Genomic DNA, 26,352 nt, shown 5'->3' on the forward strand with positions numbered 1-26,352 from the left:
AGAAATACTTCCTTTTGTTTGTTTTAAACTAGCTGCTGATTAATTAAACCTGCTGCCAATTAACAAGATAATAGTTTTCAAGTACATAAAAGATTGTTACAAGAAGGAGGGAGAAAAATTGTTCTTCTTAACCGCTAAAGACAGGATAAGTAGCAATGGGCTTAAAAGGCAGCAGGGGCAGTTTAGGATGGACATTAGGAAAAACTTCCTGTCAGGGTGGTTAAGCACTGGAATAAATTGCCTCAGGAGGTCGTGGAATCTTCATCATTGGAGACAAACACCTGTCAGGGATGGTCTAGATAATACTTAGTCCTACCTTGAGCGTAGGGGACTGGACTAGATGACCTCTTGAGGTCCCTTCCAGTCCTACAATTCTATGATTCTATTATTTTCTAGATATGGGTCTTAAATTGTATTTTAGATTCAGATCCAGATTTCAAACACTTCTGTTTGTGGAAGTTCAGATCTGATTTGTGTTCATCTCTATTACTTCCCCTTCAATTGCACAGATGTGGTCTGTGATGCTGTATGAAAAGGAAGATGACCATTTATATCATTGTTGCTACCGCTGTTGGACAATTGCACTAAATTTCATACAAAGTGTATCATGTAAGGCAGTGGTCCCCAATGCGGTGCCCACGGGCACCATGGCATTTATGTGCGCCTGCCATCAGGGCTGGTACCAAGGAACGAAGAGGAGAGGAGCACATCCACTGGAGAACATGCCGCCGAGGAGTGTGGCCACCGGAGAAGCTGCCGCCGAAATGCCGCCGAGAAGCATCGCTGCTCGCCACATGCTTCTGAAGGCATGAATGTGCTCTTGGCCACAGAAAGGTTGGGGACCACTGATGTAAGGTGCCAATGGAAAAGTATGATTATCCTGATGAAATCCATGTATCATCATTGTATCTGAAGTTATGAATAATGGCAATGTATTTGTGTCTCAGATATGTCTGTTCTTGGGGTGACACCCACAAGGTCATTTACATCCAGTCTTGCCAGCCATTATGAATGGACTATTCAAGCCTGACAGGCCATTAAGAAGAATCAACTCTCCAGATAGCGCTTCCTGAAAGTGCCTCCGGCAGCAAGGAGCCAATGGCCACCCCTGTGATTCAGCAAAACATATAAGGGCATGTGATATGGACATTTGCCCTCAGACTCCATCTTTGTTAGTAACTTTCCCTACACAGGGGCTGTGGGCTTTGTTTGGGATGGTAAATTTCCATGCACATGGCAGGTGATATAAAAGACACCTGAGACATCTTCATTTTGCCTCATTCCTGCTCTAATTCTCTCGACTGTGACTTGACAACTAAAAGGGGTATTTTGAACTATGGACTGAGGACCTTTCAAACTCTTACCAGAAATACTTTTGCAAGCCAGCAGTCTAGTCCATCACTGCTATGATCCTGATCTATGAACACTGAATATCACTTGTATCCATATGATTTATTAGCTATTCAATAACCCTCTTCTTTTCTTTTATTAATAAAATCCTCAGTTTACTAAGGATTGGCTGACAGCATATTTGGGTAAGATTTGGAATATATATTGATCTGGGGGTAAGTGTCTGATCCTTTGGGATTGGTAGAACCTTATGTATGGTGAATTGGGTTTTCAATAACCTCTCACTATATTAGACTTTTTTGTCTGGATGGGAGCAAAGGGCTGGAATTCCTAAAGGGGACTGTATTTGGCTTCTTATTAACCAGGTGGTGCTACATAAGCTCTTTTGTTACTGGTTTGGTGAATCAAATTATAGAATAAACCACTTTGGGGGATTGTCTGCTCTGTTTCTTGCAGTCTGCCCTGAGTATGGCATTCTCAGTGTGGTACATTCCAGGCACCCAGCCACATGGTCCACAGCTAAGTCTTTTTAATTATCAAAGACTTTTGAATGATGTTGGAAACCATGGGCTAAACCTTGCCCTGACTTACACCTAATACAACCTCATTAGTTTAATTGAGATGGCACAGGAAGAAGGGGAGCAAGCTGTTTAGTCTCTCTTATTGAGATCTCTGATATCTCAGTATAAGCCTTTGAAATGGATATCACACAGATGCTCACAATGGAATAAAATCATAAACCACACCAAAATGTGGCCTAATTTGATGCTGGTATTCTTTTTGCATCAGCATTTAACTGTTCCCTAAGTAATAAAAGTTGATGCTAAGTGCACTTCATGACTGACTTTTTTAAAAAGTTATTCTGGCGCTCAAACCTGCAACAAAATCTGTGAGTGTAGACTCTTGCATCCACACAGAGCACCGCTATCCCATGCAGGTTCAGGGCCTTAATGTGCAGTTTCTCAGGCATAGTCAGGTCCAGGGGAAATTTTCATTCAATGCATGCTAAATTATTAAGCTGCAATATTTGATTTTCCATATTTCAGTCTTTGCCATATCTGTTAAATCAATCTGATTAAAAATACCCCTATCCGGTTCTTATTAAAATAAATCATCAAATTAATTTGTTACTTTCTCTCTCTTTCCCCAGAACTGGATTTTTATTTTCATCAATGTGTCCCCCTCTATTTAACAAACCGGACGAGGGACGTGGCAGTGATTCTGTCAGTAATATAACTCCACTCATACTATAGCAGAGCTGTTCAGAACAAGGTTTGCTGTATTTAGAGATAAACCCAAGAGTCCCATGGTGAGGATTTGTGCTCATGATAGAGTATTGAGACGACACAGCTTGAACAAACACTTCATTATCGATGAATAATGAATGAGATCTAACAAAACTGAGTGCATTGTTTAAAAGAATGGCAAGCTGAACTGTCAATACCTCACGGTGTGTGCAGACAGAAACAGTTTGAAGAAGCACAATAGTACATAGACCTACCCACTTCCGGTCACTTCTGGACTTACAATCAAGCAAATCAAGGCATATCTCTGAGTTTGCACATAAAAGACAAATAACGTATAGCGTGTTAATTGTTTAACAAAGTTCTTGCTAATTACCCTCAGTTTTGTTTTTATTTTATACAAATAATAAATGACATAAATAATATGGGATGCAATCCTGACTCCACTGAAGTCAACGGCAAACTTTCCATCTACTTCAGTGGGGCTGGGATTTATAGACATGTGATTGTCAAGATTTTCAATACCTGCTTCAGTAAGTAGACAACCCTCTGCAGTGGCTCTTATCTGTACATCACCAAAAATGTGTGTTTTAAGGAGGGTTGATCACGGGCTATTGACCAGCACCCAAGAAGTTCAAATATGTTCCAAGCATCAAAGAAGTAGGGAGACAGGCACAAAAGCAAGTGACAAATATTGAGAGGGGAAAACATTGTTATTTGTTTTAAGTTTCCTTGGTTTGTGGCCTCTACTGTGTAAGAAATTTGCCTGGCAGACATAAGGCTGTTGCAAAAAGATATACCTGAAAATTGCCACTGGAGTTTAGATTTTAGATACCATGTGGTTCAGGTGAATACTAAAGACTTGCTTTTATGAAACTAGAAAATGTCTTTGATATATTTCTTATGGAGCATAAGACAAGGGTCGGGAATTTACAGATCTTGATAAGAGTTATAATGAAATGAAACTTAGTAAAAGATAATTCTTCAAAATGTTAGTAAAACAATCCCAATGTTCCACTACTGAACTTTATAATATCTATGTCTTATACTTCACTCATTACGGTAATATCTGAACAGCTAATAAGCTCTATTACTAAAATGAAGCATTTCATTGCCCATTGAAAAATGTTCCAGGATGTCAATGTCAAGCCTTGAAAGTCCCGATTATTTTTAGTACATTGTACTCCTGTATGTACAGTGGAGATCTGAATTATTTATGTGTTGATGGTGCAGGATGGCATGTCATTTCGCTGACATCAGGCTGAGAAGACCACCCCCAATTTGAAAAACAGGCCATTACCACATAACAAATAACATTTAAAAATATGTTTAAGCTGAAACCACAAAACATACAAATTCAAGACTGAAACTGTGTCCTTCCTATGCCCTATTATGGAGCACAAAGTAATGCATGTTCTCCTGTTGGTCTGGAAATAAGAAATAAATAGATATTAGAGAGACTAGGGTGGATGAGGTAATATCTTTCATTGGACCACTTCTGTTGGTGAGAGACACAAGCTTTTGAGCTACAAGCTACAGAGAGGTCTTCCTCAGATCTGGAAAAGATACTTAGAGTGTCACAGCTACATAAAAGGTAGAAAAGATTGTTTAGCATAAGTGGTTCCTATTCTAATAGGAATATGGAAGAGAGTAACCAATTTGTACTTACAGTACCTGTGCATAACTGTGAAAACAGATATAAATTACCACAGCAATGTAATTTGAATCTGACGATGCTTAAACAAACTCATAAGACAAGACAGTGCTACCACAAAGAAACTTGATGTTTCTATTCCAGTAATGCCCAGAGTTCCCCACATCCCCTCTTAGCCCCATGGATTGTGATATTATAGACAGGGCTGGTAGCCTCACCTATTAAGGTTGCCTGGGAATTCCGTGTGTGAAGACCATATTTTAAATTACTTCCATTTTTGCCAGACTTCAATGATATGGGCAGAAATTTTCCTTGCTAGAAAATTACACACACAGAAAATACCCTATGTGTTAAAACAACGTTACTAAGGTCACAAAGTCAAGTATTTAAAATTATGAAATAACAAAATTAAGGTTGCATGTGCAACCTTAATTTGTTCCCCTGGTGTGTTTGCATTATAAACCAGTCTGTAAAGACATGACTGTATACTATTTTTTCAACAGGGCTCCTGCCTCATTCAGTACAAAGGATGAACCTGGGGATGAATCAAGGTTGTGTAGTGAAAGAGACTGTTGCCTGTAGGATCCCTGCCAAATTTGTTGCGAAAGTTGGAACTGTGTTGTGAATGAGGCAGCAAATTGCAGAAAGAGAAAGCATTGTCTCATGCTTAATGCAGCTGAATGCAGCCCTGGAGAATTCTGATTCTACCTCTGCCTCTGCCAGAGTTCCTATCTGTGCTAGGTAAATCACTTTAACCAAACTTTTCATAGATGGTGTGTTCTCCTCATTTTCTGGGTGCATGACCTCAGACCCTGGGACCTTATTCCGAGAAATGCTGAGCACTCAGCTGCAACTGAAGTCAACGGGAGCTGTGCTTTGAACATATTAAGTGTTCTATAATGCTAAGTACTCTGAAAAATCAGGATCTCAGTGTCTCAGATTGGGCACCCAAAATTACCTTAATCGAAGCTATAGCAGGCTGCTCGGGGGAACCACCCTCAGTTCCTTCTCTACCACCAAAAAAAAAAAAAAAAAAAAAAGAACAGGAGTACTTGTGGCACCTTAGAGACTAACAAATTTATTTGAGCATAAGCTTTCATGGGCTACAGCTCACTTCATCGGATGCATAGAATGGAACATATAGTAAGAAGATATGTATATACATACAGAGAACATGTAAAGGTGCAGTAAGAGGCTAATTAATTAAGATGAGCTATTATCAGCAGGAGAAAAAAAACTTTTGTCGTAATCAAGATGGCCCATTTAGACAGTTGACAAGAAGGTTTGAGGATACTTAACATGGGGAAATAGATTCAATATGTGTAATGACCCAGCCACTCCCAGGCTATTCAAACCTAAGTTAATGGTATCTAGTTTGCATATTAATTCAAGCTCAGCAGTTTCTCATTGGAGTCTGTTTCTGAAGCTTTTCTGTTGCAAAATTCTCTACCACCAAGTCTCAGAGGAAAGCTCTAAAGCAGAAGGGAAGGAGGGCGAGTAGTGAAGCACCCATAGGGACACACATCTCGAAGAACCACAGTTACTGCACAGAGTGAGTAACCTTTCTCTCTTTCTTCAAGTAGCATCCCTATGAGTACTCCAGGTGACTCCTGAGCAGTAGAATCATAGAATCATAGAATCATAGAATATCAGGGTTGGAAGGGACCCCAGAAGGTCATCTAGTCCAACCCCCTGCTCGAAGCAGGACCAATTCCCAGTTAAATCATCCCAGCCAGGGCTTTGTCAAGCCTGACCTTAAAAACCTCTAAGGAAGGAGATTCTACCACCTCCCTAGGTAACGCATTCCAGTGTTTCACCACCCTCTTAGTGAAAAAGTTTTTCCTAATATCCAATCTAAACCTCCCCCATTGCAACTTGAGACCATTACTCCTCGTTCTGTCATCTGCTACCATTGAGAACAGTCTAGAGCCATCCTCTTTGGAACCCCCTTTCAGGTAGTTGAAAGCAGCTATCAAATCCCCCCTCATTCTTCTCTTCTGCAGACTAAACAATCCCAGCTCCCTCAGCCTCTCCTCATAAGTCATGTGCTCTAGACCCCTAATCATTTTTGTTGCCCTTCGCTGGACTCTCTCCAATTTATCCACATCCTTCTTGTAGTGTGGGGCCCAAAACTGGACACAGTACTCCAGATGAGGCCTCACCAGTGTCGAATAGAGGGGAACGATCACATCCCTCGATCTGCTGGCTATGCCCCTACTTATACATCCCAAAATGCCATTGGCCTTCTTGGCAACAAGGGCACACTGTTGACTCATATCCAGCTTCTCGTCCACTGTCACCCCTAGGTCCTTTTCCGCAGAACTGCTGCCGAGCCATTCGGTCCCTAGTCTGTAGCGGTGCATTGGATTCTTCCATCCTAAGTGCAGGACCCTGCACTTATCCTTATTGAACCTCATCAGATTTCTTTTGGCCCAATCCTCCAATTTGTCTAGGTCCTTCTGTATCCTATCCCTCCCCTCCAGCGTATCTACCACTCCTCCCAGTTTAGTATCATCTGCAAATTTGCTGAGAGTGCAATCCACACCATCCTCCAGATCATTTATGAAGATATTGAACAAAACCGGCCCCAGGACCGACCCCTGGGGCACTCCACTTGACACCGGCTGCCAACTAGACATGGAGCCATTTATCACTACCCGTTGAGCCCGACAATCTAGCCAGCTTTCTACCCACCTTATAGTGCATTCATCCAGCCCATACTTCTTTAACTTGCTGACAAGAATACTGTGGGAGACCGTGTCAAAAGCTTTGCTAAAGTCAAGAAACAATACATCCACTGCTTTCCCTTCATCCACAGAACCAGTAATCTCATCATAAAAGGCGATTAGATTAGTCAGGCATGACCTTCCCTTGGTGAATCCATGCTGACTGTTCCTGATCACTTTCCTCTCATGTAAGTGCTTCAGGATTGATTCTTTGAGGACCTGCTCCATGATTTTTCCAGGGACTGAGGTGAGGCTGACCGGCCTGTAGTTCCCAGGATCCTCCTTCTTCCCTTTTTTAAAGATTGGCACTACATTAGCCTTTTTCCAGTCATCCGGGACTTCCCCCGTTCGCCACGAGTTTTCAAAGATAATGGCCAAGGGCTCTGCAATCACAGCCGCCAATTCCTTCAGCACTCTCGGATGTAACTCGTCCGGCCCCATGGACTTGTGCACGTCCAGCTTTTCTAAATAGTCCCTAACCACCTCTATCTCCACAGAGGGCTGGCCATCTCTTCCCCATTCTGTGATGCCCAGCGCAGCAGTCTGGGAGCTGACCTTGTTAGTGAAAACAGAGGCAAAAAAAGCATTGAGTACATTAGCTTTTTCCACATCCTCTGTCACTAGGTTGCCTCCCTCATTCAGTAAGGGGCCCACACTTTCCTTGGCTTTCTTCTTGTTGCCAACATACCTGAAGAAACCCTTCTTGTTACTCTTGACATCTCTTGCTAGCTGCAGCTCCAGGTGCGATTTGGCCCTCCTTATATCTTTCCTACATGCCCGAGCAATATTTTTATACTCTTCCCTGGTCATATGTCCAACCTTCCACTTCTTGTAAGCTTCTTTTTTATGTTTAAGATCCGCTAGGATTTCACCATTAAGCCAAGCTGGTCGCTTGCCATGTTTACTATTCTTTCGACTCATCGGGATGGTTTGTCCCTGTAACCTCAACAGGGATTCCTTGAAATACAGCCAGCTCTCCTGGACTCCCTTCCCCTTCATGATAGCCCCCCAGTATCGCCATAAGGAGGAGGGAGCTTCTGAATCAAGTCCAACACAGATGAAATAATTGCACTGCCAACTGCCGCATCAGATCTAGAGGCACTGACTAAGGCATAGTGCCTGGAGAAGGTATGTAGCAGCTCTGCAGATCTCAGATACTGGGACTTTTTAAGTAGAGCCATAGATGCAGATTATGACCTTATCGAGCAAGCTGACACACCAGCGGGGTGTAACAAGCTATAATAAACCGAAAATCTATTTTGATAGTCTTTGGGTAGAAACAGCAGAACCTTTAGATCTGTCTGCAAATGAAATGAACAGTCCAGGAGATTTATTAAATGATTTAGTCCTACCTAGATAGAAGAATAATGCCCTCCTGACATCTAGAATATAGAAAGTGGTCTTCAGGTTGAGAATATGTGGGTTTTGGAAAGAAAACTGGTGGGTAAATGATCTGATTCAGATGAAACTATGAAGACCCTTTAGGAAGAAACCTGGGGTGCAGTTGTAAGGAAACTTTGTCCTTGTAGAATACTGTGAAAGGAGGGTCTGCCATTAATGCCCCAATCTCTCCGACTCTCCAGGCCAATGTAATTGCCTCTGAGAAGGCTTTTCATGGACAGATTCAGTAAGGAGCAGGTTGTCATCAGTTCTAAAGGAGATTTCACGAGACTTTTAAGAACCAAAGTAAGATCCCAAACTGGGGTGGGGACTTGCACCGTTGGGAAGAGGTTACCCAGCCCTTTCGTGAACCTTACAGTTACAGGGCGAACAAAGAGCAAGAACCGCTCAATAGTGACATGAAAAGCTGTTAATGCTGCTGAATGGACCCTAAGAGAGCTAAGTGATAGACCCATTTTCTTTAATTGCAGTATTCCAGAACAAGCAGAAGTGAAGCAAATTTGGGAACAGTATTCTGGAGATCACACCAGTAAGTAAACCTTCTCCGTTATTGAAAGTATGTATTTCTCGTAGCATCCTTCCTACTATTTAATAACATCTGTTGCACCTCTGCAGAACAGACTGACTCTAACACCACAAATCATCAAGACTCCTTGCCTTGAAGCTGAGAATGCTCAGATTGGGATGCAGCAGGTGACTGACATCCTGGGGGGAGGAGTTGAAGAGTGATGGGATGGGAAGATTGGTCACTGGACAAAGAGCTAGTCAAAATAGGTAAGGAAACCATGGCTGCCTTGACCACATCAGGGCAATTAGGATAACTCTGGTCTTGTCCTGTCTGATTTTGTTCACGACTTTGAGAATAAGAGGTGCTCGGGGAAACACATAACAGAGCTTCTTTGTCCAAATGAGGACAAAGGCATCCCCCCATGGAATTGTGCCCTAGACTCCTCCCCTGAACAGAATAGCTGGCATTTTTGTTCATAGCCGTGGCAGAGAGGTCCACTCTGGAAATCCCCAAGTCTCAAATATGTCAACAAAAAATGGGAATCCAATTCCCATTCATAATCTTCAGAAAAACACCTGCTAAGATTGTCCACAGTGACAAATTGCTGAAATTCTTATGCAATGTTTTATGCACCGATTCCATAATCTTATTGCTTCAGCACAGAGGGAAGGGGATCTCACTCCACCCTGCCGATTGATATAGAACATGCAGACCATATGATATAGAACATGCAAACCTGTATCTAATGGGGAAAAAAAATGAAAGCAGGCATTTCTAACCGCTCTGAACTCCAACAGGGTGATTGGAGTGTGGTCTCTTGATGTGACCATCTGCCTTGTACTGTTAAAGACTCAAGTTGTGTCCCCTATCCTAACAGAAATGCATCCATGATTATAGTTACCCTTGATATCGGATAAAGAAAGGGAACCCCCACTGCTATATTGTGATGGACCTTCTACCAGAGCATTTGATCTGTTGAGGAAGTGACATCAGTTTGTCTAGGCTTTGTCTGTTTGGCAAGTAAAGTGATCTGAGCCACCCCTCAAAACAGCAAATGTGCAACCTCATGCGTTCTGTTACACAAATGCAAGCCGCTCTGTGACCTAGAAGTTGAAGACAGTTTCTAACAGAAGTCTGGGGGCTCCTCTGACTAGTTCTGACAAGGTTTGATAGTGTCATTAATCTGTCCCTAGGAAGGAAGGCCCTGGATACCAAGGAATCCAGGGATTCCCCTATAAATTGTATGTTCTGAACAGGGGGTCAGTGTGGATGTGTCAACATTCAATTGAAAACCCAAGTCCAAGAACAGAGAAGGTGCTTTCTGTGTGCTGGACATCACTTCTTGGTATGATCAACCTTTGAGCAGCCAATTGTTGAGGTAGGGGAATACTAAGATCGCCTGGTAACTCAGGCAGAACCTTTGAAAACACTCTCAGAACCAAGGAGAGACCAAATGGGAGTATCTGGTACTGAAAATGATCTTGGTCTATGGCACAATGCATGAATCTTGGGTGGATGGGTTTATTGCTAAATGTAAGTATGTGTCCTGAAGATTGTGGGCCAAAAAACAATCCCCTGAATCCAAAAAAAGGAATTATAGCTGCCAGAAAACCACCCTGAACATTTGAGACCTCATGAATTTGTTTAGGACTCTTGGATCTTAGATTGATTTCCACCCTCTGTTTTTCTTTGGTACAGGGAAGTACCTCAAGTAAAAGACCCTTCCCAGGTGCTGGGCAGGGACTGGCTCTATCTCCCCTAAATGATCAAGGGAGTCTATCTCAAGTCTTAGTAGGAACTCATGAGAAGGGTCCCTGAAGAGGGATGTGGAAGGGGAATGAGGAGAACTGAGGTAGGTAAAATGGATGGTGTAGCCTGATGATATTATCTTAGCACCCATTTGTGTGATACACTCCTATGATATCTGGAAATGGGAGAGTCAGTCTCCAAATGCGAGGAGGTGGACAAATTGTTATAGCTGACAGGCTAGAGAGAGGAGAGTGTCCAAACTCTCTATTATGCCATCAGAACTGATACTTCAAAGATGAAGCCTGCTGCAAATGTTTGTTGGTCAGATTAGAGGGTCTTTTCCTCTGGAACCTATGTCTTCTTTCCATCAGTCTCTGAAAACCAGAGAATTGCATTGGGTGGGATCTTTGAGCCATTTGCGATCTACTGAATTTTCTTGCGTTTGCAGCAGTGTAGATGCCTAGTGAGCATAATGGAGACCTACAGTTTTTAAAAGTATGCAGTGACTCGTTCGTATTCTCCACAAACAACTTCAGACCATCAAACAGGAGATCCTCTACTGCAGTAATTCTCAGCCAGGGGTACACGGGTACACAGTACATCCACTCATCTAGTTTTACAACAGGCTATGTAAAAAGTACTAGCAAAGTCAGTACAAACTCAGATTTCATACAGACAATTACATGTTTATACTGCTTTATATACTATACACTGAAATGTAAGTACAATATTTATATTTCAAATGATTTATTTTAGAATTCTATGGCAAAAATTAGAAAGTACGCAATTTTTCAGTAATAATGTGCTGTGACTCTTTTATATTTTTATGTCTGATTTTGTAAGCAACTAGTTTTTAAGCAAGGTGAAACGTTGGGGTATGCAAGACAAATCAGACTCCTGAAAGCGATACAGTAGTCTGGAAAGGTTGAGAGACACTACTCTACCGTATTCTCTGGGGAAATCCAACAACAGTAGCCAAGATGCCCTATGCAACAACACTTTTGTGTAGATGGAACAGGCTGCAGTATGTGCAGCATGAAGAGCTATCTAAAGAGATATCCTAGCCAGTAACAATGTAACAATCCTGGCCAATAGCAATGGTAGCATGAAATTGTTCACTTTGGTTTGGAGGAAGATGTTGAATAAAGGAATCAATTTTTGCATAATTTATAAAGTTGTATTTGGCCATAAGTGCTTGGTAATTCATAATGCAGAATTGTAGCGTTGCCAGTGAGTAAGATCCACGCTCTTCTGGTCTGTGTTTTAGAGGTGGACTTCTATCAGTGTTTTTACCCCATTCATTTAATGTGTCATCCACCCAAGAGTTAGGTGGAGGATGATAAAAATAGGATCCTGGAGTTCTTGGGAGGAACATAATATTTTTTATAGGCTCACTTACATGTGGGTGTTACTGTACCCAGGATTTGCTAAATGGTTTTTGCAGGTTCCAGCAGAGCCTCACTGATAGGAATGGCAACTCCGCATGGTGATACTGAATGAAGGACCTCCAACAATTTGTGTTGGAATTCTTTGACCTCCTCAAGAGGTATCTGTAGGGAGCCTGCCATCCATTTAACGTGATCTTGAAACTGCAAAAAATCATTGTCTATAGATGAAGGGGGAAGCATTACTACCTCCTCTGGTGAAGATGACGAGATGGTAGTCAGCCTCTTTGTCTGCCCTGGTCTCTTGGTCCTTGAACATTTTCTCCTGTTCCTGGGGGGTAGACGCTTGAGTCTCCCTATTATCCACAAGGACTGCTGGGGCAAGGATGAGCTAATAAGGGGCATTGTAGTTATGAAGCCTATTTTTTTACAATCTTATGCTTTGTATGATTAAGTTAAAGGGTAATAATGTTACACTTGTGCAAAGTGTCTTGTATTACAAAAAATTCAGCTCTATAGTGCCCCCAACACAGATCTGTGGTTGAATGTTACAATTTACCCTTCGTGCTTAAAATGCATGTTTTAGATCCTTTTGTTTGTGAGATTAAAGTTTATGAATAAATTGGAGAAGAAAAAAGGAACTCATGTGATATACAGGGACTATTAAACTGCATTTTATATTTATACATATAAATCAATCAAAAGGTATGTTTGTTTGCTAAAAATTAGCAACTTTAATTCTTGCCTTCATTTAGTTATCATAAGGCATTCTAAATGAACACTAGATGTTAATGTATTACTTTCATGTTTATTGATGGCTGACACAGGTACTTATGATAATATCCCACTATTCAGCACTCACAATAGTCTATTAATATATTTATGGATTATAAAGCCAGAGGGGATCATTCTGATCATCATCTAATCTGCCCTCTTCTATAACACTTCCCTGAATTAATTCTTGACTGAACTTGAGCACATCTTTTAAAAAATATCCAATCTCCATTTAGAATTTTCCAGTAAATCTACCACAATGAACCATTGGTAAGTTTTTCCAATGGTTCATTACCCGCACTGTTAAAAAAAAGTGCCTTATTACCAATCTGAATTTATCTAACTTCAACTTCCAGCCTTTGTGAGATAGAGTGAAGGATCCTCTATTATCAAATTTTTGCTCCCCATGCAGCTACTTACAGGTTGTGATCAATTTACCCCTTAACCTTTTCTTTGTTAAACTAAAACAGATTCATCTTGAGTCTTTCACTATAAGGCATGTTTTCCAATCCTTCAATTGTTTTCATGGCTCTTCTCTAACCCCCTTCCAATTTATCAACATCTCTCCTGAATTGTTGACACCAGAACTGGACACAGCATTCCAGTAGCAGTTGCACCTTTGTCAAATATAGAGGTAATAAATCCTCCTTACTCCTATTCGATATTCCCCTGTCCCTATACCAAGGATTCCATTAGTCTTTTTGGCCAAGAGTTGCACTAGGATCTTCTGTTCAGCTGATTATTCACCATGAGTTCCAATTAGGACTGGCCGAAAAGGGGAGAAATCCTTCTCCGTGAAAGTTTTTGAGAAAAAGTTTTGTCCGAAAGCATGACAAAACATCAACACCCAAAAATTTCCCCAGAAAGGGACTGAAAAGAAAAACTCCATTTTGGGAGAGGGGAAATTAAATTTTTCAGCTTTATGGCTGCCCTAAGTGAAGGATCTTGTCAATTTCAGTGAAAATGACAAGTGCTTTCCAGGCTGGTTGCCCAGCCACTCTGCCTCCCCATCGATCCCTCAGAGGTCCCCAGTGGTCTGCCTCTCTGTACCCTGAGGCTGTGGGGAAGGTAGCATTCAATAAAAGTTATGTCAAATCTGTCTTACATTCAACAAAGTGAATTATGGAGAATTGGCATTTTCTAATGAAACTATGTTTTGCTGGAAAATTTCCAACCAGCTCTACTCTCAAAGTCTTTTTCAATGTCACTGATTCCCATAATAGAGTCCCCCAGCCTGTCAATATGGATTCATTTTTCCTCTAGATGTATAGATCCAATAACCATGCGGGACACTACTAGAAACACATCTGCTCAATGATGATCCTCTGTTTGCAATTATATTTTGAGATCTATACAACAGCCATTTTTAACCCATTTAACGTGTGTGATGTTGATTTTGTTTCATTTTAGTTCTTTAATCACAATGCTGGGCAGTGCCAATTCAAACACCTTATGGAAGCATAAATACATGACACAACACTATTCCTTTTGTCAACAAAACTTATAATTTCAGTAAAAAAATCAAGTTAGTTTGATAAGATCTTTTTTACACAAACCCATTTTGATTGGCATTATGTCAGCACCCACAATATGCTATATTGAAGGCAAGGTGGATAAAAAACAATTATTTTTTTAAATTAAAAAATATATATTTAAATTGGATTGTTCAAATTTAAATACAAGTTTATTTGTCTAAACAAGCCTATTTAAAATTAAATTTGAAATTATGAAAACCTATTAAAATAATTTAAATTAAATTAAAAATATTAAGCGGTATATTTGCTTGCAAAGTTTTAAAGAAAGTCAAACCACTGAACTGGTTTAATTTGCTAGCTAAGCAGCTGCAACCAGAGTTTGGTGAAGTGCTAAACCAACCAGCCTCTACTTCAGGTGCAAAGAGAATATTTTCATTTCAGTTTATTCAACTAGTTCAGTTCAGTAGCTAGTTAATTCAAAATTAAGAAACCAGCTGTTAGTTGAAAATGCTTGGTTTCCTCCTCCAATCTATGAATAAAAACTAGATCTGAGAGGATGAGATCTACTAGTTCTAAAATCTTGAAGGACAATGGTAAACAGAAATTATCAATTCACTAACTACAAATAATACTATGTTTAAACTTTCTGATAAACTTATTTTCTTATATATATAGCACATTTAAAGTAGATTTATTTAACTAATTTTTTTTAAAAAAATGTTGCTTGTGTGTTTGTAACTGAATTTGAATTTCCATCCAAATGCAGCTTGACATAAATCAGAATTAAAAAAATAAATCTAGTAAATTAGAAATGCATCTGTCAGGGTTTCCTCCCCACTCTAAACTCTGGGGTACAGATGTGGGGACCCGCATGAAAGACCCCCTAAGCTTATTTCTACCAGCTTAGGTTAAAAACTTCCCCAAATCCTTCCTTGTCCTTGGATGGTACTGCCACCACCATCAAGTGAGTTAGACAAAGATTCAGGAAAAGGACCACTTAGAGTTCCTGTTTCCCCAAAATATCCCCCCAATCCCTTTCACCCCCTTTCCTGGGGAGGCTTGAGAATAATATACCAACCAAATAGGTAAACAAGGTGAGCACAGACCAGACCCTTTGGTTTTTAGGACACTAAAAACCAATCAGGTTCTTAAAAGCAGAACTTTATTATAAAGAAAAAAGTAAAAGTAACACCTCTGTAAAATCAGGATGGAAGGTAATTTTACAGGGAAATAAGATTTAAAACACAGAGGATTCCCCTCTACGCAAAACTGCAAAGTTACAAAAAACAGGAATAAACCTCCTTCTTAGCATAGGAAAAAATTCACAAGCTAAAACAAAAGATAATCTAATGCATTTCCTTGCTATTACTTACAATTTCTGTAATTTTAGATGTATCATTTCAGTAGAAGCTGGATTACTTGCTTGGTCTCTCTCTTTGTCTCGAGACGGAACACACAGAGAGCACAAACAAAACCACTCTCCCCCCCCCCCCACACACACAGATTTGAAAGTATCTTCTTTCTCCATTGGTCCTTCTGGTCAGGTGCCAACTAGGTTAATGGAAGTGATTAACCCCTTACAGGTAAGTGATTCTGTACCTTTGGCCAGGAGGGATTTGATGTTACTGCATATATAAAGGTTGTTACCCTTCCCTGTATATTTATCACAGCATCATTTGCCATTTTCTAACAATTTCAGTGCTGCCAACCTCAAAAAATCAAAAAATATGAGTCATGTCCCCACAATTCTTTTTTTTTTTAATCAAATGATGGTTTTAGTCTGCAATGTGGGTAGCCTGTTCAGGGAACTCTCCCCCCCTCCACCCTACAGACACACCATATTCTACCAGGCAGGCACACAGATTGGTTCATGATTAAACCCTTCATGAACACAATTGCAAATGCTACCACTATTACTCAGTATTTCTCAAACCAATTACCTTGCATTAGACTATATCTACACTGGCAATTGAACAACAAACCTTTTGTCTTTCAGAGGTGTTGAAAAAAAAAACCCTGAAAGACAACAAGCAAGAGTGTGAACAGCGCTCTGTTGGCAGGAGTGATCTCCTACTGATAATGCAAACGTCGCTTGTTTAACTACATAGACAAATTTACCAAACCATTATAATTATACTGGTAAATTACCCTCTGGAAACAAACATTGACAAGAATAGCCAATCCTTGTGTATGCTGCAGATGTTCTTGGTCAAACAAAATACAAGGCCAAACCTGTACATCAAAGATCTTGTGCATTTTGAGGTAATTTGTGACAGACTGCCTTTGACTAGCAACTTTTTTACTTTGCCATCAAAACCATTTCAGTATAAATCATGTAATGTTAATCATATTTTCCACACGTGATTAGATATGGCCTACTCAAGATGTTTCCTTTTATTAATGTATCAGTTACAATTACTGCGATATCAATTCTCATTGGCATATTGTAAATCTAAATTTTTGTTTCTAAAATTTTAAATTAATTACTATTTAGTTAAAATGCTATTTTTAAAAGAAGTTCTCCCGGAGAAAGTTTACTGTATTTCCATTCAACAAGCACCTTGAAACCATACAAAAGGCAGTACTTTTAGGGGTTTGCACCACTAAAGAATTTATCTTTGCCAGTCAAGAATTTGCCAGTTAAGGCCCAAATCTGCAATGTGCTCAAGAGGAGATAACCAATGTCCTGTAGGATTGGGTTCTATTATGTTTAATTACCAACATTCATAGATTCATAGAGTTTAAGGCCAGAAAGGACCATCAGATTATCTAGTATTTCACATGCCATTAAATGTCATGCAGTTACCCGCGTACTGAGCCCAACGACTGGTCACTGACAAAAGCATACATTGTGTTTGACTAAAGCATATCTAATAAAAAGGCATCCAGTCTTGATCTGAAGACATCAAGAGATGGAGAATCCATCACTACCCTTGGTACTTTGTTCCAATTGTTAATCACCCTCACAATTAAAAATTCGTTTCTTAGTCTCCAAATATCCACAAATCCAATATCCTCCAGGGATAATGGATGGTTTGCAAAGGCCTGCAGTTTTCACCTACAACACTGAGATTTGTCTATGATATATCATCCATGACAGCATTCCAATTTCCTCCTAATACTACTGGGACATCAGCTCTGATGGATAAAATGTCAATTATTTCTGCAATAAAGGGTTCATTCCCACCACTATGATTATATACACTCCCTAAAATTAATCTCTTAGTATTGGATTATCCTGGATCTGCCCTCTGTATCTGACCATGACTGAATAAATTGAAAAGGTAGGTTCTTATGGATTGATATCATTACTCCCCCACTTATGCAGTTGAAAGAGGAGTTATATTCATAACCCACCCATAGTTTTTAAATTCTGTTGGCATTTTCATTCCTTATAAGGGTTTCCTGAAGAAAAGCCATCTGACATCCATTTGATTTTAAGAGCCTCGAAGTTTTGATTCTCTTGGAGTTTTCAGTAAGCCCCCATACATTCCAGGAACAAACCTTAACAGAGTTCATGAAAAATTCCAATTGACACCCAATAGCTTGGCATCCTCCAAGTGCCTCTCCATACAAAAAACAAACAAACCAAAAACAAAGGAAACATAGACCGCCCACCTTACTCTTAACATACCAGACTTCCAATATGAGCATGTTCAGGTCCCAGATGGTGTATGCTTGCACCCACCCACCCCATGCATAATATGAATTAATTAGGAGTCTGCCAGAAATTTACCAATACCTACATATGCCAAGGTATATAAATGAATGAAACCTACTGCTTAATAGTGATGAATGCATAAATAATAGTATATAGTATATAAATGTTCAATTTCACATGGTATATAAATATTTATACCAATACACAAATGAAAAAAGTAAACATGAAGTGACAAATGATGTGTGCAAATAAATAAATATAAATATATTATTACCATACACATGTTATAAATATATAAACTTTAAGTATGGGTTGAAAAAATAAAAATAAATATACAAGTGTTCATATAAAATGATACATGTAGTCACAAATAACACACAAGTAAATAGTTATGAATATATTAACATCATGTATATATTATAAACATATACATTTAAGTAGAAATAAAGAGATACGAATAATATAGTTATTATGAATATATAGATAAACTTATGTTTTCTTAACATATTGAAATTATTGATTATCAAGCTATATTAAATATCCTAACAGTACTACTTATACCCTATAAAACTAATATTAAATATGCCAGATGCAGATACCAACTGTTTTCAGTTCCCTTGAGACTGAAGAAACAGTAGTTAACCCCTTTGGCTCTCTCTCTGCACTTCCATTTATTAAACGGTTGAGACACCTTTAAGAAAAAATACTATACCTACTCTTGGAGTGTTCTTCAGAAAATCAAGTCCAGTACCACTTCTTATCTCACCAACTCTCCTTCCATGCTAATCTGGATTAATCCCCATTTTAAATACACTAATAGCTCAAAACTCAGGGCATACTAACCATAAAAAATATTACTAACTGGACAACTTTAGCCTCCTTCACATATCTTTGTGAAAAATATCACTTACCAATAGAGCAAGGTCCTTTCTACAATAAGCTTTGATTTGAAGTTATGAAGGAGCTTGGGAATTGTTGGCAGGCTGCACATAACACTCCACTTGAAGTGCACCTTAAAAAGTATGTTAGTCAAAAACATTTTGTGAGTAACACATACAAATGGCTGAACTCCTTAATTTATCTAATTGACTATACCATAAAAGAAAAATAAGAGAAGGAACTAACCATCTCCATTTCCTCCGACAGGTGGGATAATATATTGCACAACATATGAAGAACATTCAGTTCTGTTTTTGCATTTCTTTCTGAACAAAATTCTAAATAGATATTATTGGACCACTGAGGGACTGCATGATGCTGGAGTTACCCCGACAGGGGATGGATGGATCACTTGATGAATACGTGTTCTGTTCATTCCCTCTGAAAGACCTGGGAGTTAGCCACTGTCAGAAGACAGGATACTGAGCTAGATGAATCTTTGGCCACACTGACTCAGACCATATCACATAGTAAATGTTGGAGATGTGACAGCTCCAATGCAGACCTGTCACATACAGTCTTTGAATGTCAAAGTATATCCACATTCTGGAAGGAAATGTGTGGTGCTCTATCTAAGGCCAAGTCCTAAGTCCAGCAACCTCTGTGTTTGGGGCATTCTAAAACATCTACCCTGTTCTAGTAATGCCAGGAAATGGATTGCTGCAGCACTTATAGTGGCCAAAGAGTCATTTTACAAAAATGGAAATCTGCTATTCCTCCCACGTTTCTGGGATACAGTAAGCAAATACCGTTCACTGCTCCTGATGGAATACTGATGTATGGCCAGTAGCTGCTTCAAGAGACTTCTCACCAAAAGGACCCTTAAAACAAGATGTAAGCTTGGCTTTTTCTAAGTCTAAAAATTAATGTTGCAGAACAAAACCCAGAGAACAGAAAAAAAAGGGAGTGAGGAATCAGAAAAGAAAAGCTAATTTGAGCCATGTGGCGGAGAAGCCAGCAAGAGATTTCCCCACACAAACACCCCTTGCAGACAGTCGTACTGGCAAAATCCCGCCGATGTCCTCCTGAGGCTGGGAAACTCTGTTCTGGCCTTAAAAGCCACTGTTTTGCTCTAAAAATAAAAATCACTGCAGGAAAAGAGGTAACACAGAGCAACCTCTCAACAGCACTCAGTCTTGGGGAAAAAGCATTAACCCCTATTAACTCTACAGTGATCCATGGGATAACTCTGCCAGCAAAGTTGAGGGGGACACAGCCTTTCAAGAACCCTGCAGAAGACCCAGGTGCACAAGTTCCCAATTGCACCCTTCCTACACCAAGGCTCAAAACACCTTTCACATGGCCAGTTTACCACTCTTCTCCCCCCGCCCAACCTCCTCCACTTCTGCCCCACCTACTCCTCCCTCTCCCCATCCCCCAGTTCTCCCTCCCCTTCCCCCAACCTCTTCCAAACCTCCTCCCTCTCCCCCACCTCCTCCCCACCCCTAGCCACCCCCATTATCCCTTCCCCCATGTGAGCTCGTGCCAGGATTCCACCCCTCTGTGGCTGTGTGCCCTCCTCAATGTTTCCCTTCGAGCCTAATTCCCCTTTGACTCCGTATCTCCCCTCCCCCATGCACCTGCCCTGCCTTCCTGGGTTGGGGGAGGAGCTACTAGGTATGAGGCCAGAGCCACCTGATCTACCCCTACTCTGCACTCAGGGTCCAAGCAGACAAGGAGAGGTGAGCTCCAGGGAGCAGCCTCCCACCTGCTCAGGAGCAGGACAGAGCACCCTCTCATGGCAGGAGACTGTTACTAGCACTGTTTCCTCTGTGCCCAGCTGATCAGATCAGTGGTGCTGAGCTGCACTAAGAAGCAACTTGGGACTGCTCGCTGCCTCCCTTCCAAGTGAGAGCTGAAACAAAGTCAGGGTTGAGCTGAAAATAGAAGGGAAGTTATCCTCCCTAAAATTACCCCCATGATAATGATGTATTAAGGGAGCACGCAACAAATATATTACTACCTATAAGAACATAAGAACGGCCACACTGGGTCAGACCTAACGTCCATCTAGCCCAGTATCCTGTCTTCCAACAGTGGCCAGTGCCAGGTGCCCCAGAGGGAATGAACAGAACAGGTAATCATCAAGTGATCCATCCTCTGTCGCCCATTCCCAGCTTCTGGCAAACAGAGGCTAGGGACACCATCACTGTCCATCCTGGCTAATAGCCATTGATGGACCTATCCTCCATGAATTTATCTATTTCTTTTTTGAACCACCTTGAACCCTGTTATAGTCTTGGCCTTTACAACATCCTCTGGCAAGGAATTCTACAGGTTGACTGTGCATTGTGTGAAAAAATATTTCCTTTTGTTTGTTTTAAATCTGCTGCCTATTAATTTAATTTGGTACCCCCTAGTTCTTGTGTTATGAGAAGGAGTAAATAACACTTCTTTATTTACTTTCTCCACACCAGTCATGATTGTATAGACCTCTATCATATCCCTCCTTAGTCATCTTTTTCCAAGATGAAAAATCCCAGTCTTATTAATCTTTCCTCATACAGCAGCCATTCCATACCCCACTCATTTTTGTTGCCATTTTAGGAACTTTTCCAATTCCAATAGATCTTTTTTGAGATGGGGTGACCACATTTGCATGCAGTATTCAAGATGTGGGCGTACCATGGATTTATATAGAGGCAATATGATATTTTCTGTTTTATTATCTATCCCTTTTTTAATGATGCCCAACATTCTGTTAGCTTTTTTGACTGCCGCTGCACATTGAGTGGATGTTTTCAGAGAACTAGCCACAATGACTCCAAGATCTCTTTCTTGAGTGGTAACAGCCAATTTAGACTCCATCATTTGCATAGTTGGGATTATTTTTTCCAGTGTGCATTACTTTGCATTGATCAACACTGAATTTCATCTGCCATTTTGTTGCCCAGTCACCCAGTTTTGAGAGATCCTTCTGTAGCTCTTGACAGGCTGCCTGGGACTTAACTATCTTGAGCAATTTTGTATCATCTGCAGATTTTGCCACCACACTGGTTACCCCTTTTTCCAGATCGTTTATGAATATGTTGAATAAGACATCACTATTTACCTCTCTCCATTCTGAAAATGGACCATTTATTCCTATCCTTTGTTTTCAATCTTTTAACCAGTTACCAATCCATGAAAGGGCCTTCCCTCTTACCCCATGAGAGCTTACTTTGCTTAAGAGCCTTTGGTGAGGGATCTCATCAAAAGCTTTCTGAAAATCTAAGTACTGTATCCATTGGATCCTCTTTGTCCAGATGCTTGTTGACCCCACAAAGAATTCTAGTAGATTGATGAGGCATGATTTCCCTTTACAAAAACCATGTTGACTCTTCCCCAACAAATTATGTTCATCTATGTGTCTGACAATTTTGTTCTTTACTATAGTTTCAACCAGTTTGCCCAGAACTGAAGTCAGGCTTAACAGCCTGCAATTGCCGGGATCACCTCTGGAGCCCCTTTTAAAAATTGGTGTCACATTAGCTATCCTCCAGTCATTTGGTACAGAATTCGATTTTGATTTAAATGATAGGTATATAGAGACAAGGTGGGTGAGGTAATACCTTTTATTGCATAAATTTTGTTAATGGAGAGACAAGCTTTCAACCCACACAGAATTCTTTTTCAAGTCAGAGAAAGGTACTCCAAGCATCACAACAAAATGAAATGTGGAATAGCACATATTCTATGGGCCCATTCAAGGTAGAGTAGCCCATTAACACCTCTGCAGTCATAGGACATGGGTTTCAGATTGTTGCAATAAGCCATGAATCCAGAGTCTCTGTTCACTCTAGAGACTCTGTCTAGCAGAATTATGAATTTAAACTGACAGGCTCATCCTTTGAAAGTATTGTGCAGGTTTCCTTTGAGGATGAGAACTGATAGGTCAGCCATAGAGTGATCACTTTGTAAAAAGTGTTCACCCCCAGGCAGGGGTGCCTGAACTGGGGAATTTGGAGGGCCCAGGCCTGCCCACTTTTTAACATGGGCATAGTTTGGGGGTAGGGGACCACCTTGCTCCCATTCCCCAACCTTGCAAGCTTTGAGCAGGCGCTGAGCAGTGCCAGCAGGGGATCTGATCACCTTATCAGCTCCCCACCACAAAGCACAGCCACTGCTGGCAGCGCCTGACTCTTCCTGGTGGGGGTCTGAGGTGGACCATAGCCCCCACTCGCCACAAGGCCCAGCCCCTCTGCACAGTCCTGTCCCTGGTCCTCCTCTTCCCCCTCAGGCCCCACCCTCTGGCCAGGATGGAAGCGAGAGCTAGGCAGTGGTAAGACCTGCCCAGAAAGCTCGAGCCGCTGTGCAGAGGAGCTTTCAGAGTAACAGCCGTGTTAGTCTGTATTCGCAAAAAGAAAAGGAGGACTTGTGGCACCTTAAAGACTAACCAATTAATTTGAGCATAAGCTTTCGTGAGCTACAGCGCAGACCATCCACCTGCCCCGGGTGGGGTGCTGGCATGCCCAACAACAGCTGATTGATCTTGAAAGGTGTGTTGTGAGGCGTGTTGATCATTGTAGCAGTGGAGATATGTCTGGCCTTCAAACAACCCCCCAGCCTCTCCAAGCTTATCATCAGAAGCAAGCTCCCAACAGACCAGGACACACCAACTCAAAGCAGCCCCAGACCGTGCCAGAACAATGGATCCAAAACCAACAGACATATCTCCACTGATCAATCCCCTGCCCCAACACACCTTTCAAGATCCATGGATCCTACACATGCCTATCACATGTGGCGTTCCTCAGCCAGTGTACTTAAGGTCCCAATACCAATTATGTGGGTGAAACCAGCCAATCACTAAGCTCTTGAATGAGCTCCACAAACTCTACCTTGAATGGTCCCTTACAACATGTGCTCACTACTTATGCTAAACAATCTGTTCCACCTTGCATTTTGCTGGGATTTCCCTTCCCAGACCTGAAGAAGGGCTCTGTGTGGTTCGAAAGCTTGTCTCTCTCACCAACAGACATTAGTCCAATAAAAGGATATTCTGAGACTGACATCGTTACAACTACACTGTATATTACTACCTAGTTATTTAATCGTATACATTAGTGATGACTTTTATTAATGCAAATGTCAGTGTTGTATCCGCATACCTGTTGGCAAAAAAAGTTCCTTAAGCTGTACGAAATTTGTCTAGGCAACAATTTTCTTACAAACATGAAACTCAGCTCAGGTTTTGTCAGAAAAATTCTTGAACAAGTTTGAGTAAACCTGGGATCATTTCTGAACTGACCTTCAGTAACTTATGACATCACACGCAAACAATTTGACACTTGAAATTTCAATTTGGATTAAGGCGAAAGCCACTGGTTTCAACTGAGCTTTGCTTTCAGCCTTTGGAGTTGTTGGATACAAATGTCAGAGGGGTGCCAAACCATGTCACTCACAACTGTAAAAGAGGTTTTCACAAGCCTAATGTGAACCTAAAACACTGAGTTTCAAAGTTTAGAGTCCAGTCCTCCATGTACTGAGGGTTAATAGTAATTTTGCCAGTGATTTCAATCTCTTTCTCTAGTTATTTATAACACATTCATCAATATAGTATCTGTGGACTGGGGACTAGGATCAGACCCTTACTGAATTCTAAATAGTTATTCTGAATTATGGCCATGCCGATTCCTGTGATGTATCCAGCATTAAAAATCAATGCATATTTTGGGTCTCTGAAGTATATGCTCTTATTTAATGATCAGTTCTCTTGCTCTGAGCACAAAAGCCACACAAGTTATATTAATGCTCACATTCAAGGCAATTCACATTGCCTAAGTGACTTATGCATCCTCTGATGCGATCATCCTGGTGGACAGTAGCTGACTTTGTACAGAAGACAGGTATTGCCTATGGGATCCTCCACTTCCCAGCTTCAAAAGGATCTACGTAGATGTTAAGAGAAATTTACACCAAACCTAGTGTGGAAATGCTGAAAGATCAAAGTTGAGTCAAAAGGAACTTAGAGTAGCAAACAGGATAATAACATCTCCCTCAACAAATGTCTTCACATGCTGCCCCTAAGGCAGTTTGAAAGCTCATAGGTACATTGCCTATAAAGTATGCAATGGAGCCAGATGTTGCGAATGGAGCAATGTATTCTACAGCTTATGTGAAACAGAGTACAACCATGCCCTGGGCCCCCAAATGCTCTTGACTCCTGAAAGCAACAAAATGTATGTAAACAACATCATGAGCATCAGTAACAGAAAGGCAAATGCTGCAGCAATATGGGAATGACTGTTTATTCACTGTGCACCAATCTTCATCCTGCCTTCTCTGGGAGCAAGAGATACATTAGCCCTTTATTCATGCATATTCCAGCTCTGCTCCACCTGATTAATTTTGAGGATGGTCAAGCATGGTGCTGAATGGGGACAGAAGGGCTCTGTGTCGACTCTGTGTTTGGGACTCTTCCTCAACTGGGGCAAAGGTCAGGGATAAAAAAAAAAGTATATGGATCAAAGGAATATGTTTTGCCTGCATTAAGGTCTCCATTGCTACTGCAAGCTAAATATATATTTTTAATTAAGTACATGGATTTATTTTTTTTATGAGCAATACAGTATCACTTGGTATTTACAAGATATTTCTAGAGGCTAAACAATGTACGTTAGCCAGATTCGATTTATCTCTTATCAATCCATATACTGTATGGTACCTAGAAAACAAGACTTTCGGCACAGAGGAAATACAGTCTAGAGGAGCGAGCAGAGTGGAATAATGCAGACCAAACATTAGCCCTTTCCAGAGATCTTTCTCATGTAAATTGTGGGATTCATGTACTTACAAAAGATGCCACCCTTTCAATCTCTGTAGCAAAGTGTTTGCAATACTCATTTCAAAGCAAAGGAAACAAGAATTCATACAGAGCAAAGAAAGTTAATCTGCATCCACAGTGCACTTCAATCTATGAAAAGTTAATCAAAAACATCAGTACAGACCTGCTGACTCCTGCCAATTTATCCCTTTTGTGCCCATTTATAGGAAACACAAACACACTAATAACTCTGAAATATTTTGTTTTTTGTTACTAGACCTAGGCGCACACACACGTAGAATACTGCATTATATTTGCATACATTACAAATATTCACTAAGGGACTAAGTGCTGAGTGCACATCATCCCCCAGATATCTTTGTACTGTATACTGTATTTTCCAGCCCTTATCTGTTTTAGATTTTGAGGCTGATGAGCTTTAAAAGAAAAAAAAAAGATAATGAATCATAACATCTGTTCTCTTTTCTAATCAGAATCCTTCCTTAAACTCTGAATACAATAGTTCTTCTATAGAAGGCACGAATGAGTCTGCGACTAAAATACTCTCATTAGATGAAGAAACAGGTAATGCTGTTGTGACTATTGTTACTGAAGGAAACACCATGCAAAACGGTAGCATTGAAGGCAATTTTCTGGGATTCTTCCTATGAGATGTACCAGCTGAGCAAGGCTAACTTCAGCAGTAGTGCAAGCGAGGACAGAGTATACTATCAGACCAGG

The 26,352-nt window shown here is 40.6% G+C and overlaps 1 long non-coding RNA gene across 1 annotated transcript in view; it reads right to left on the reverse strand.

Annotated features, from left to right (window-relative positions):
* LOC141983813 (uncharacterized) overlaps positions 1 to 18,931 on the reverse strand; it is a 59,468-nt gene extending 40,537 nt beyond the window's left edge. The window contains exon 1 of the long non-coding RNA XR_012638522.1: positions 18,839 to 18,931. This is a non-coding gene — a long non-coding RNA (uncharacterized LOC141983813). The remainder of the gene's footprint in view (positions 1 to 18,838) is intronic.
* Between the last annotated feature and the right edge of the window lie 7,421 nt (positions 18,932 to 26,352).

Source organism: Natator depressus, chromosome 3 (genome assembly GCF_965152275.1).
Source record: "Natator depressus isolate rNatDep1 chromosome 3, rNatDep2.hap1, whole genome shotgun sequence".
Classification (NCBI taxonomy): domain Eukaryota; kingdom Metazoa; phylum Chordata; order Testudines; family Cheloniidae; genus Natator; species Natator depressus.